This window comes from Chlorocebus sabaeus, chromosome 8 (assembly GCF_047675955.1).
Source record: "Chlorocebus sabaeus isolate Y175 chromosome 8, mChlSab1.0.hap1, whole genome shotgun sequence".
Lineage (NCBI taxonomy): Eukaryota > Metazoa > Chordata > Mammalia > Primates > Cercopithecidae > Chlorocebus > Chlorocebus sabaeus.
The window spans coordinates 78,041,401-78,055,706 of NC_132911.1; the positions used below are offsets into that span (position 1 = coordinate 78,041,401).

At 40.0% G+C, this 14,306-nt stretch overlaps 1 protein-coding gene and 1 pseudogene across 1 annotated transcript in view; both read left to right on the top strand.

The window, feature by feature from the left end:
• Positions 1-14,306, top strand: part of LY96 (lymphocyte antigen 96) — a 111,000-nt gene that overhangs the window by 59,207 nt on the left and 37,487 nt on the right. The gene's annotated exons all lie outside the window — the stretch shown is intronic.
• On the top strand, positions 4,479-5,243 carry LOC103236982 (small ribosomal subunit protein eS1-like; annotated as a pseudogene).

The window sequence follows — 14,306 nt, forward strand, 5'->3', positions numbered from 1 at the left end:
TTCAGTGGCTGCTCAGAAATGCATTTGACTGTAGGTAGGTCCTCCAATCCATATATACTTCTTAGTAATTATCTTAATAATTCATGCTTCTCTCTCATGATGCTGAAATTTTTAGCAGGTACTATGGACTGAAAGTACCCCCAAATTCATTCGTGTGGCTTCCCCAGAATTCCTGTGTTGCAATCCTAATCCCCACTGTGATGGTATTAGGTGGCAGGGCCTTGGGGGAGGTAATGAAGTCACGAGGGTGGAGCCTTTATGAATGGGATTAGCGCCTTACAAAAGAGATCTCAGAGAATGCCCTTACCTTTCCATCACGAGGACACAGTGAAAAGTTGGCTGCCTGTGAACGAGGTAGTCGGCCTTCAACAGACGCCGGATTTGCTGGTGCCTTGATCTTGGGTTTCCTTGCTCCAGAACTGGGAGAAATAAATGTTTGCTGCTTGAGCCACCCAGTCTATGGTATCCTATTATAGCAGTTCATACATACTAGGACAGTGGGGTTCAATTTCACTCTTTAATTCAAATTATTGAATTTTCAAGTTCAACTCCTGTATGAGTAAAATGTATTCTTATACATGTTTAGTGCAGCTGTATAAGTAAAATTTATTCCTACAGATGTTTAGTGCAGCTGAAGGTGTAAAACAAGAAAAAGGAAAGGAAAAATAAAAGAAAAAGAAAAATACTTGGCAATATTGTTGGGGAGAGAAGAGGTTATTTTGGAGAAGGGAAGGAAGTTTTGGTGGATGGAAGGTTTTTGCCAGTAGGAGGGGACTGTGTATGTGAGCACGTGCCTTGAGTGTGCGTGTGGGAGGCCCACAGGGGCTGGTGGGAGTGCTAGACAACAGGGGCTAAGAAAAGAAAGTAGAAGTGTGACATAACTGCCTCCGTCACAGTTTCAGTTAGGGTGCCAGGCAACCCTGTGTGCACACAGATACTTGGAAGGGGTGCAACCTTTAGCCACCCCCACGTTAGCCCGGTTGGCCTTGTGCAGGCTGCTCTGTTTCTGACTCTTCCTTTCCTCATCTAATATAGACCTACTCTTCTTTTATTAGAAGTAGGAAGATGAAAAATAGAAAAAAGAAGAGAAAAATATGAGATTAAGGCTCAGATATTAAAGGCATGAGAGACCTGGAAACTGGAGACTCCTTTTGGGACAGAGTTGTAGCAGCAAGCCTAACTATAGAAGAAGGGAACTGTGGCCTGTTGGTGGCATGGTGACCAGAAATTTTGGTGTTGGTAGGCTGGTGGCAGGAGCTCCACATGCTTCTAGAAATGCACCTAGGGAAGTAAGGTATATGTGAGTGATGGGAACTTGATTCAGGGGATGATGCTTAGTTCTAGCACATCAATCGCATACATCAGAGGTACTGCAAATTCAGATCTAAGGGGACCAGATAGAGTAGGATGGATAATAGCTGGATAGTAAGGAGGGATGATTGTGGTGAATAGAAGAACACATGCAGCATTTAAATTTGCCATGTGGGAATATTGAACCAATGCTGTCACATCTTCTGATTTTTCAAGAGAAGGGGTAAATTACATTTTTATGGAAAATTTAATCATAAAATGTTGGCAATTGATTTTAAAAGTTTAACAGTACCATGTGGGACATTATTGTACCTGCCAAGCAACCCTTGCACATCCCACGGCCCCTGAAACTCCACATGTCAAAAATGGAACTCCATCTGTAGTCCCTATTTCAGCAAGTGATGCCACAGACTGCCAGGAACCCAAGCTAGGCAGGTGGGCAAGAGTCCTGACTCCTCTTCTACTCCACTCCTCACTTTTGATACATGACTTTGCCATGTGGATTTAGCCTCCTGAAATCTCTGTCTCTTATATTTGTCCCCTTTCTTTATTCCTACTCTCAATGTCTTTTAGATTTTCACAATTTCTTTGCTGATCTAACCCATATCTCAGTCATTTCTCACCCATTTCTAATCCTTCAGTGATCTGTCTAAAAATAAAAATTGAAGCAAGTCATTGCATTGAAGCCCTGCCTTCTAAATTCCCATCTTCCCCCACTCCCTATAGAATAAAATCAGTGTGATTTAGCATGTTTAGCTCACATACTGACTTCTGCCTGCAACTTCAGCATCATTCCTTGCAGCGTTTGTGCTCCACATACTGAATCATCCACAGCTCCTCTAGGGGTCACGTTGTTTCATTACTCTCTACCTTTACTCTCACTGCTTTTCTTGCCTAGAATGAATACCCTTTCCTTTCTGTATTAGGATGTGTTCAGTTGTAAGCAACACAAACCCCAACTCAAACGGACTTAACTAATGCTATGATTTGAATGTGTCTGCCAAATTTCATGTGTTGGAAAGTTAATCTCAAAATTCATAGGTTGATTGGAGGTAAGCCTTTTGGGAGGAGTATAGAATTAGATAAGGCTGTCAGGGTAGGACCCCCATGATGAGACTGGTGGCTTTATAAGAGGAAGAGAGATCTGACTTGACATGCATGGACTTTCCCTCTTGCCATGTGATGTCTTCCGCCATTTTATGATGTGGCAAGAAGGCCCTCACCAGATGCTGGTGCTGTGTTTTTGGACTTCAGAATTTTGACTTTGGACTCTCCAGAATTGTGAGCTAAATAAACTTGTTATTTATTTATTTAGACAAGGTCTTGTTCTGTCATCCAGGCTAGAGTGCAGTGCTGTGAACATGGCTTTCTGCAGCCTCAACATTCTGGGCTCAAGTGATTCTCTCATCGCAGGCTCCTGAGTAACTGGGACCACAGGTGTAGGCCACAGTGCCCAACTATTTACAAGATATTTTGTAGAAATGGGGTCTCACCACATTGGTCAGGCTGGTCTCAAACTCCTGGCCTTAAGCAGTCCTCCCACCTCAAGCCTTCAAAAGTACTGAGATTACAGGCATGAGCAACCGTGCTTGGACAACTTCTTTTTTAATAAATTACCCAGTCAGTAGTACTCAGTTATAGTAGCAGAAAATGGACTAAGGACACTTATTATCTAATGCAAGTGGTAGGGCAGGCTTCAGGGTTGGTCTGATTCAGTGACTCAGTGATGTCACCTGGAACACTGAGATTCCTCATTTTCTTTTCTTTCTTTTCTTTCTTTTCTTTCTTTTCTTTCTTTTCTTTCTTTTCTTTCTTTTCTTTCTTTTCTTTCTTTTCTTTCTTTCTTTCTTTCTTTCTTTCTTTCTTTCTTTCTTTCTTTCTTTCTTTCTTTCTTTCTTTCTTTCTTTCTTTCTTTCTTTCTTTCTCCTTCTTTCCTCCCTCCCTCCCTCCCTTCCTTCCTTCCTTTCTTTTTATTTGAGATGGGGTTTCACTCTGTCACCTAGGCTGAAGTGCAATGATGCGATCATGGCTCACCACAGCCTCAACCTCCTGGGCTCAAGTAATCCTCCTACCTCAGCCTCTTGAGTAGCTAGGACCACAAGCATGTGCCACCATGCCCACCTAATTAAAAAAAATTTTTTTTTCTATGTTGCCCAGGCTGGTCTCTAAACTTGGGACTATAAAAAAATCATGTGCCACTCTATTTATAAAAAGTTTTTGATGCAGGGTCTCATTCTGTTGCCTAGGCTGGAGTGCAACGGCCTGATCATGACCTACTGCAGCTTTGACCTCCCCAGGCTCAGGTGATCCTCCCACCTCAGCCTCCCGAGTAGCTGGCACTACAGGCCAGCACCACCATGCCTGGCTAATTTTTCTACTTTGTGTAGAGATAGAGTTTTGCCATGTTGCCCAGGTTGGTCTCAAACTCCTGGGCTCAAGCAATCTGCTCGCCTTAGCCTCCCAAAGTGCTGGGATTACAAGTGTGAGCCAACATACCCGGCCATCATGCATCATTCTTAAGGGTGCAGATACTATGGCTGGCTGAATTTTTATGTCCTGTTTATATATAGATGGAAAAGACCGTTTGCTAGTTATTTATTTATTTATTTATTTATTTTTTGAAACGGGGTCTCCCTTTGTCCCTCTGCATTTGAAGCTCACTAGTGCTAGTTAAAAATTGCATGACCTTGGGCAAGTTATTTAAGCTTTTCTCCTTGGTCCCTATCTGTAAGATGGTTATGATATTCAAAGTGTCAGTCATAAGGTTTCGGTGAAGTTTAAATCAATTGCTGTATGTAGTGCATCTGGGACATTATGTGGCACAAATACAAGACACACTATGCATAGTAGACAGAATGGTCCCTCAAAGATACCCACATCCTAAGCCTTGAGTTGTGAATATGTTATGTTACACAGCAAAAGGGACTTTGCAGTTAAAATCAAGGTCATAGGCCTTAGGACATCGATCATCCAGGCGGCACAATCTAATCACATGATCCCTTAGGAGGAGAAGACTTTTGCTGGCTGGCAGCAAAAGCGATGGAGCAGAAAGAGAAGTCAGATTCCAAGTATGAGAAGCTTTTACATCAGCACTGCCGGCCCTAAGATGTAGGAGGCCATGTGGCCATCTGCAAGGACTGGCGCCTTTTGGCTCTCTGAGCAGCATGATGGTGGTTGGCAAGAATAAGTGCTTTACAAAAAGCAGCAAAAAGGAAGCCAAGAAGAAAGTGGTTGATAACATTTTCTAAGAAGATTGGTACGATGTGAAAGCACCAGCTATGTTCAATGTAAGAAATATTGGTAGAACACTAGTCCCAGGGACACAAGGAACCAAAACTCATCTGTTGGCCTCAAGGGTTGTGATATTGAGGTAAGCCTTGCTGAGGTGGAGAATGATGAAGCTACATTTAGAAAATTCGGACTAATTACTGAGAATGTTCAGGGTAAAATCCACCTGCCCAGCTTTCATGGCATGAATCTTATCCATGACAAAATATGTTTCACGGTAGTTCATGACTGAAGCTCATATTGATGTTCAGGCTACCTGTAGTTACTTGCTTCATTTGTTCTGTGTGACCCAGCAATCGGTTTGCATTACGTTTATGCTCAGCACCAATAGGTCTGACAAATCTGGAAGAAGATGATGGAAATCATGATCCCAGAGGTGCAGACAGATGTCTTAAAAGAGACAATCAATAAATTGATTTTAGACAGCATTACAAAGACATAGAAAGCCTTGCCAGTCTAGTTACCCTGTCCATAAGGTCTTCATTAGAAAAGTAAACATGCTAAAAAAGCCCAAGTTTGAATTGAGAAAACTCAGGGAGCTTCATGGTGAAGGGAGCAGTTCTGGAAAAACTACTGGGGATGAGACAGGTGGGAAAGTTGAACGAGCAGTTATATATGAACCACCAGTTCAAGAACCCGTTTAATATTTAGACTTTTCATGATGACAAAAGTCTTGCTTGTTGTGTGTGAGGAGGAGAACTGGAGACAGTCCCCTACGAGCTAAAGGCAACACTGGCTGGCAGTCAGTGAGGAAACAGGGGCCTGAATAAGTTTGGAAGTGGATTTTCCCCCTAAGGTTTCCAGAGAAGTGTACGGGCTGGTGGACAACTTGATTTTGTCCTTGTAAGACTCTGAGTGTGGAACTAGTTGAGCTCACTAGATTTCTGACCCATAGAACTGCGAGGTAATAAGTCTGTGTTGTTTTAAGCTGCTAGTTTTGTGGTAACTTGTTATGGCAGCAATAGACAACTAAGTTATTATGTAAGCATTAGCGTTATATAGTAGCATCATTGTCACTTCCATTTGCCCCAAGCACAGACTCCTAGCTAACAAAAATGGCAGAGATCAGAAGGAGAGAGTTTGCATGCAGAAAGGCTATCTTGGAAAATACTTTATGTAGTTTCAGCTTCTTGAAGATTAAATCACACTCTTCATACAGACAGTGATTTCACATAGCGCACCTTTCCCCTTGCAACACTAAAGAATTGAACATGCATATCTCCTCAGCAGTCCCCATTTTCTAAGGCTATATGGGGAAGCTCTCCTACCTTTGATGGCCTCAAAAGAAGCCTGCAGGCTTTTAAAACTTTTGGGATTTTACCGTTGATTACTCTGGGGATTATGACACTTTAACAAATGGCAAACATATAGAGATTACAAAGTTTCCAAAATATCATAATGTTTTTATAAATGTTACCTTAACTTGTATTGGATAATCCTTCTCAGAAGGTAACTGGAAGATCATTTAAATTTGATTATTTTCTCACTTTTAGAAAAAGAATATGCTGACTCCTTTATTCTAAGAAAGCCTTCAGAGGCTCTTCAAACAGAGCAATGTCTCATATAGGTGACTGACACTTCTGAGGAACTCTGGAATAGGCCCAATTTCACTGTCCCCTGCCACACAGAAATCATGGTGGTTTGGGCATATCTTCACACTCCCACTTAGGTTTCTCTCATCCTGCTAAGGCTTTCTTTAGGTCATTGATACGGATCAGTTTTGATTTTAGTGGTCTGAACTCATTAAATGGCGACTGGGTGGCCAGGCTCACACGTGCAATACTCTAATAGCTTATTTTCCTTTTACGTTTTATTCTCTGTTTTATTCTCTGTTAAAGTAATCCAGGGGATGAGGTGTTAGCATAAGTTATGCTTCAGTATAAATATGTGGAATGGAAGGCATAGAAAAGGGCAGTGAACATCTGTGGGGTAGAAAAGGGCTCCATCTAGAGGTGAAAACATGCATTCACTTTCTGGGATCCAGCCTGCCATGATTACCTTCTTAGGCCATCAGTACTTCGTGAGCCTAAGGACAGTTAGTAGTCCTGTTTGAAGAGGATACTTCCCCAGGTCTAGGCTTGAACAAATATGCCTGGGAGACTCCTATGACTCTAGCAAATTAGGTAGATGTTTCAAGAAACACTAGGACAGCCTTTCTTTTGATCCCTTGTAAGAGTGAAAAAAAACCCCCAAAACTAAAATATTACAACACAGATTATGCTGAACATATTCCCATTATCTTCCAGGGTGGTCCATTAAAAGTTTCCATTTTATTTGTTTCATGATAGTTTTAATTATATTAAGCTGATCCAGAGGAAACTTCTGGATTATAACTTTGATTTCTACCTTAAGCCTAAACTTTCTGCTACTCATGAACTTCAGTTTTTGAAAACATCATCCATTGCAAAAGCTTTATGGAGAAAAATTTAAGTTTACTAGAGAATATATTAGTCAGGGTTCTCCAGAGAAAAAGAAGCAAAAGGATACTGTTATATCTATACCCATCTATCTATCTAGAAAGACTTTTTTTTTTTTTTTTGAGACAGAGTCTTGCTTTGTTGCCCAAGCTGGAGTGCAGTGGCGTGATCTCGGCTCACTGCAAACTGTACCTCCTGGGCTCAAATGATTATCCTGCCTCAGCCTCCAGAGTAGCTGGGATTAAAGGCATGTGCCATGGTGCCCGGCTAATTCTTGTATTTTAAGTAGAGACGGGGTTTCATCATGTTGGCGAGGCTGGTCTTGAACTTCTGACCTCAGGAGATGCACCTGCCTCAGCCTCCCAAAGTGCTGGGATTACAGGCAAGAGCCACCGTGCCCGACTGAAAGAGATTTATTGTAAGATATTGGCTTATGCAGTTATACAGAATGAGAAGTCCCACAGTTTGCTGTCTGCAAGATGGAAACCTAGGAAAAGCCAGTGACATAGTTCAAGGTCTGAGAACCAAAAGCGCCAAGGGTCGGGAACTGATGTTTCAGCTCAAGCAGTCAAGCAGAGAGAGGATTAATCCAAACTTCCTCCACCTTCTTGTTCTATTTAGGCCTTCCATGGATTGAATGATGTCCACTCACATTGGGGAAGGCCATCATCTTTACTCAGTCCACCAATTCGAATACTAACCTCTTCTGGAAACACACCCAGACAAAACACTTATAGACACACCCAGCAATAGTGTTTAATCAGATATTTGGGCATCCTGTGGCCCAGGCAAATTGGTACATAAAATTAACTATCACAAAGGATATGAAAGAAGAGCTGAAGAAATCTAACATATTTATGGAAGCAAATGCTTGATAGAAAGATATGAATTCTCCGTAAATTAAATTATGAATGTAATGCAGTTCTAATCAATATCCCAACATTATTGTGTGGAACTTAACAAATAGATTCTAAGAACTTCTAGCTAAGACATTCTAAAAAAGAAGCAGGAGGTGGGGATTTCTCTATCAGATATAAAGACATTTTAAAAAAGTTATATAAATAAAACTGTACTATTGACACAGAATAGACAATGAGATCTGGGAACAGATGATATTTATAGGAACTTTCCATATACCAGTTGGAAAGGGTAAATTCAATAAATGGCATTGCCAAAATTCACCTTCCTTATGGAAAAAAAATAAAATGAAATGTCTAATTCACATTTTTTAGTAGTTAAATTTCCAAAAAAGTTAAATTTCAAATGGATTTAAGGACTAAATGTGAAAAGCAAAACTTCAAAACTATTATATGAAAATCTGCTTAAAACTATTAGGAGAACAGCTTTATGATCTCAGGGCAAAATATTAGGCATACAAGACACAAATAACAAAAGTATAAAATTAAAAAAAAGATAAATTTTGTTACATCAAAAACTTCAAACTTTGCTTGGGCGCAGCGGCTCATGCCTGTCATCCCGGCACTTTGGGAGGCTGAGGCAGGTGGATCACTTGAGCTCAGGAGTTTGAGACCAGCCTGGGCAACATGGTGAAACCTCGTCTCTACTAAAAATACAAAAATTAACTGTGCATGGTGGTGTGCACGAGTGGTCCCAGCTACTCAGGGGGCTGAGGTGAGAGGATGGCTTGAGCCCAGGAGGCAGAGGTTGCAGTGAGCAAGGATCATGCCACTGCACTCCACCCTGGGGGAGAGAGCCAGACCTTGTCTCAAACAACAAGAACAACAACAATGAAAAAACTTCCAACTTTTATTGTCAAAAGAAAAAAACACCATTAACAAAGGTAAAAGTTAAGTGTCTGTCTGAGAGGTGTTTTCAGTTATCATAACAAACAATTGATATCCAGAAAATGTTTCTTAAAATTTTATAAATCAATTAGCAAAGTTCAAAAAATCTAATGGGATAGGCAATAGGCCATTCTTAACCTTCAGGTCTTGGCTTAAAATTCACTGCCTATCGGAACCCTGACTTTCAGTCGGGGTAATTATATCACAACACCTTTCACTCTTAAATCATTTTTCCTTGTTGAGCAACTAGACAGTAAGCTCCTAGAGAGGAGGGAACAAATCTGGGGTGTTTTTTCTCTCCACTTTTGAGTCTCAGTTTCTTGCACATAATAGGTGTTTGATAAATACATGTTACAAGACTGATGGAATAAATGAATAAACCTGAGTCCCTCCTTGGCCCTTGTGTACTGCACAGGCATAGCCCCGTCTTTGCTGTGCAAATCTAGGGGGTAGATGTTGGAACTCCACAACCAAATTCATTTCAGGTAATAAGCTGAGGGGTAGTCTGGTCACTCCTTGCCCTCAGGTTTTCTCCTCTAGCTTAGAAGATTATGTTTCCTCAGGAAAGGTAAATTGATCTACTTATTTAACACTTGGGGTAATTCCAGGCCCACGTGGTCCTTCCAAACTTCTTTCTGGTAATCCAGTTTTCCAGTTGCCGTGGCAGGTTCTGAGCTTTGTTATTTGCTATCAAAAATACGATCCCTACTCAAGAATGACAAAATGTTGAGCATTTCTATATCTTTGTGTCCTGGAGAATGGACCTCTGTTTGTATTCAGAGATATAATGCTATGTATTTTTTCTACTGCTTGTAGGATGAAGGCCAAATTCCTTGGCATGCCAAATCAAGCCCTTCAAGGATCTGGTCTGCTCCCTTCTCTAGGCTCCTGTGACAACTGATCGCTGTTATAGACTGAATGTTTGTGTCCCTTCCCGGTTTAAAATGTTGAAACCATAACCTCCAATGTGATGGTTTTAGGAGGTGGGGCCTTTGGGAGGTAATTAGGTCTTGAAGGTGGAGCCCTCGTGTGAATAGGATTAATGCCACTATAAGAAGAGACTTGTAGAGCTTGTTTCCTCTCTCTCTGCTCCCCAGCACACTGGAACAAAACAAGATGACTGTCTGCTTTGCAGAAAGAGGGCTGTTCACTAGAACTAGATGTTCACTTTGATCTTTGACTTCTCAGTCTCTAGAATTGAGAGAAACATGTTTCTTAACAGAAATGAATGTTTGGGGGATGGAGGAAGAAATAAGGAGATGGTCAAAGGGTACAAAGTTTCAGTTAGACAGCAGGAATAAGTGTGTGAGATCTGTTGCACAGTAGGGTGACTATGGTTAATTATAATGTATATTTCAAAGTTGCTAAGATAGTAAATTTCTAATGTCTCACCACAAAAAGTGATAAGTCAGATTTTTTTTTTTTTTTAGAAAAAGAGGATATAGAAAAATGGGCAGCAAAAGTCTATGTTTTATTATTCAGATATTCAGGTAAAGCCTTAGTTGTGCATCTTCAACTTTTCTTATATTGTCAAATTGCTCTCCAGAATGGTTGCCCCAATTTATACTAACACCAGCAAACCACAAAAACTCTCATGTTCTACATCTTTGCTAACATTTATTATTGACAGAGCAATTCCTAGGGGAAGGGTAGAGGGAGGGAGAGGATTTTTCTGTATGTATTTTGTTGTTTATTCTTTAAACTTTTGGATTGAAGTACAGTGTACACACAAAAAAGTGCTCCAATCAGACATGTACTTTTTGGTAAATTATTGCAAAATGAGCATGCCCAAGTAACCACTACTCAAGCTAAGAACTGATACTTTTTGCCAATTTTATGGATAACAAATGGTATCTCACTTTGCTTTTAATTTGTTTCCCTGATTTATAGTGAGGCTGAGCTTCCTATTTGACATTCAGATTTACTCTTCTGTAAATTAATAACAGCAGGTAATATTTCTCAGATGGACTGGTGGCCAGGTACTCTTTTAGTATCTTTTTTTTTCCTTTAATTTTTATTTTTAGTTCTGGGGTACATGTGCAGGTTTATTATACAGGTAAATGTGTACCATGGTGGTTTGCTGCACCTATGAACCCATTCACCTATGTATTAAGCCCAGCATGCATTAGCTATTTTTCCTAATGCTCTCCCTCCCCCCACCCCAACCCCGGACAGGCCCCAGTGTGTGTTGTTCCCCTCCCTGTGTCCATATGTTCTCAGTGTTCAGCTCCCACTTATAAGTGAGAACATGCGGTCTTTGGTTTTCTGTTCCTGCATTAGTTTGCTGAGGATAACGGCTTCCAGCTTCATCCATGTCTCTGCAAAGGACATGATCTCATTCCTTTTTATGGCTGCATAGTATTCTATGGTGTATATATACCACATTTTCTTTAACCAGTCTATTGTTGATGGGCATTTGGGTTGATTCCCTGTATTTTAGTATCTTTAGTTGTATCAACTCAATCCATATCAACTCAGTCCTCACAGTGGTCCTATGTGGTATGTTGCTAATATCCCTAGTTTACAGATGAGTAAAATGAGGCAGTCACGTGACTAGTCACTGGCCATAGTCATATGGTTAGTTAGTGTTGAAGCCAGAATTTGAATTTGGACAGTCTGGCTCAGATCTTGTGCTCTTAGTCACTATGTTATTAATGTACAACTTCCTGCATTAGTTATCTATAATAGCATAACACATTACCACTAAGCTTAGCAGCTCAATGCAGCAAAAAGTTAACTCATAACTTCTGAGTATCAGAAATCTTGGAGTGTCTCAGCTATGTCATTCTGTATCAAGATCTCTCATAAAATTGAAGTCAAGATGTCAGCTGGGTTATCTGAAGGCTTGACTGGGGCATAGAATCTGCTTCCAAGATGGCTGACTCATATGGCTATTGGCTGAAGGTCTCAGTTCCTTGTCACATGGACCAACCCATAGGGCTGCTTGAGTGTCCTCGTGACATAGAGGCGAGCTTATTCCAGTGTAAGTAATTCAGGAGTGAGCAAGGAGGAAGCCATGATCCCTTATATGACTTATTAGAAATCACACATATTATCTTGTTTCCATCTTATTCTACTTGTTAAATTTGTTACCAAATCCAGATCATACTCAAGGAGAGGAGAATTAGCTCTGCTTTTTGAAGGGAATATGGACAGAATTTGTTGACATTTTAAAAACCACCACCTATATATTGACGATCCCCTTGTGTTTTAAAAAAATTTGTCCTGTGGTATTTTTTGTGTATTCTGGACAATCATTTTTGTTGGATATTTGAATTACAAATATTTTCTCCCAGTCTGTGGCAGTCCCACTGAGATTGTGATTGGAATTGCAATAAATTCACATCTGTTCACTTAGAAGGAAACTAATAGCCTTACAACGTTAAGTTTTTCTATACATGATTATATCTATTTATTTAGATCTATGATGCACTTTATAAATTTTTATGATTTTCTTCATAAAGATCCTGTACATCTTTTGTAAAATTTGTTCCTAATTATTCTTAAAATTTATATTTTCTAACCTTCTTTGCTATAGTGTAAGAATGTAACAAATACTTGAACATTAAGTTTATGAGCAGCCTCTTTTGCTGTGCTCTTATTAAATTTTTGTCTTGTCAAATTTTGGATTGTCTGTACAGTCAATTAGATTGACTGTAAATATGGACAGTTTAGTTTAATCCGTATATTGCAGCTTAGGGAAAATAAGTATTTACTAAGAGAGATTCTGGCACAAGTGTATAAGGAGCCATTAAAATAATTTATAGTAGCCTTTGTTTCCAGCCAAGAAAAGGCAAAGAAACAAACAAAAACCAAACAACCAAAAAACCAACATAAAAACCAAAACAAGAAACAAAAGGCTGATAATGATGACGATGTCCATTAACAAGAGAATGAATGACTAAATTATGATATAGTCATTCAATGAAAAATTATATAGCAGTGAAAATCAATAAATAAACCTATATATGTAATATAGATTGGATATTTGTCCCCTCCAAATCTCATGTTAAAATGTGATCACCAGTGTTGGAGGTGGGGCCTAGTGGGAGGTGTTTGAGTCATGGGAGGTGGATTCCTCATGAAAGGCTTGGTGTCATCCTCATCCTTAAGAGAGTACCCACTCTATTAGATCACAAGAGAGTTGATTGTTTATTTTAAAAAATTGTTTATTTATTTTTTCACCAGTCAACTTTAAGATTCAGAGAGCTGGTATTTTAAAACTACGTGGCACCCCCTCCCCACTTTTACTCCTTCTCTGGCCATGTCATATGTGAGCTCCCCTTCTCCTTCTACCAGTATTGGAAGCTCCCTGAAGCCTTCACCAGAAGCAGATGGTGGTGCCAGGCTTCCTGTACAGCCTGCAGAACTGGGAGCCCAATAAACCTCTTTTCTCCATAAATTACCCAGCCTCTGGTATTCCTTTATAGCAATACAAAATAGACAGATATAACGTATCAACATGGCTAAGTCTCAAAAATGCAAAAAGTGAGAAAAATGTAAATCACAGAAGAATACACATAGTATAACAACACTAATAATATGTTTAAAATATGAAGTAATATTGTACATTGTACACTCTACATAAGCTGTACATTAGTGTGAAGGATAAGAACTCGTTAGGGGTACAGGTTTGGTGAAGAAAATGTTACTGGGGGTGTAAACCAAAAACAAAATTCTAAGCCCCCAGCTGACTGAATGGACCCCCTGTGGTCCAAGTGAAACCTGAAAAACTGAATTTCCAACCATGATGGGAAGAGAGATCTGACATGCCTCATCATACTCGCTCCCTTTTGGAGTTTAGGCACAACAGACCAGAATTAACCTAAAAATAGAGATCATAAGACTGACAAAACAGACTATCTGTGACAAGAAGATACCAAATTTCAACTTGACTCTGGTATAGCATAACATGAGATAGTAAGCCCTGGAGGAAATCAAAATATTTTATACCCAAATATATTTCTTTGGTATATTTTTAAATGGCTCTGCAAAGCTGTCTTTTGTGGGTGAAATTTGCATATGTAGAAAATTTCCTTCCCTTTCTAGTTCTTTTTTTTTTTTTTTTTGTGAGACGAGGTTTCACTCTGTTGCCCAGACTGGAGTGCAGTGGTGCTATCTCAGCTCACTGCAGCCTCTATCTCCTACGTTCAAGTGATCCTCCTACCTCAGCTTCCCAAGTAGCTGGGATTACAGGTATGCTCTACCATGCCCTGCTAATTTTTTGTAGAGTTGGGGTTTCACCCTGTAGCCCTGGGCTTGAACTCCTGGGCTCAAGCGATCCTCCTGCCTTGGCCTTCCAAAGTGCTGGGATTATGGGCATAAGTCACTATGTCCAGCCCCTTTCTAGGTCTTTTTTGTATCTAGCAAAAATTTAGCTAAGAGTCTGACACCTTTTAAGGTCTGAAAAGAGACATTTACCATCCATTTTCTCTGAAGGCTGCCATTTAGGGACTTCATCTATGTAACAAGAACTTTGGCTTCT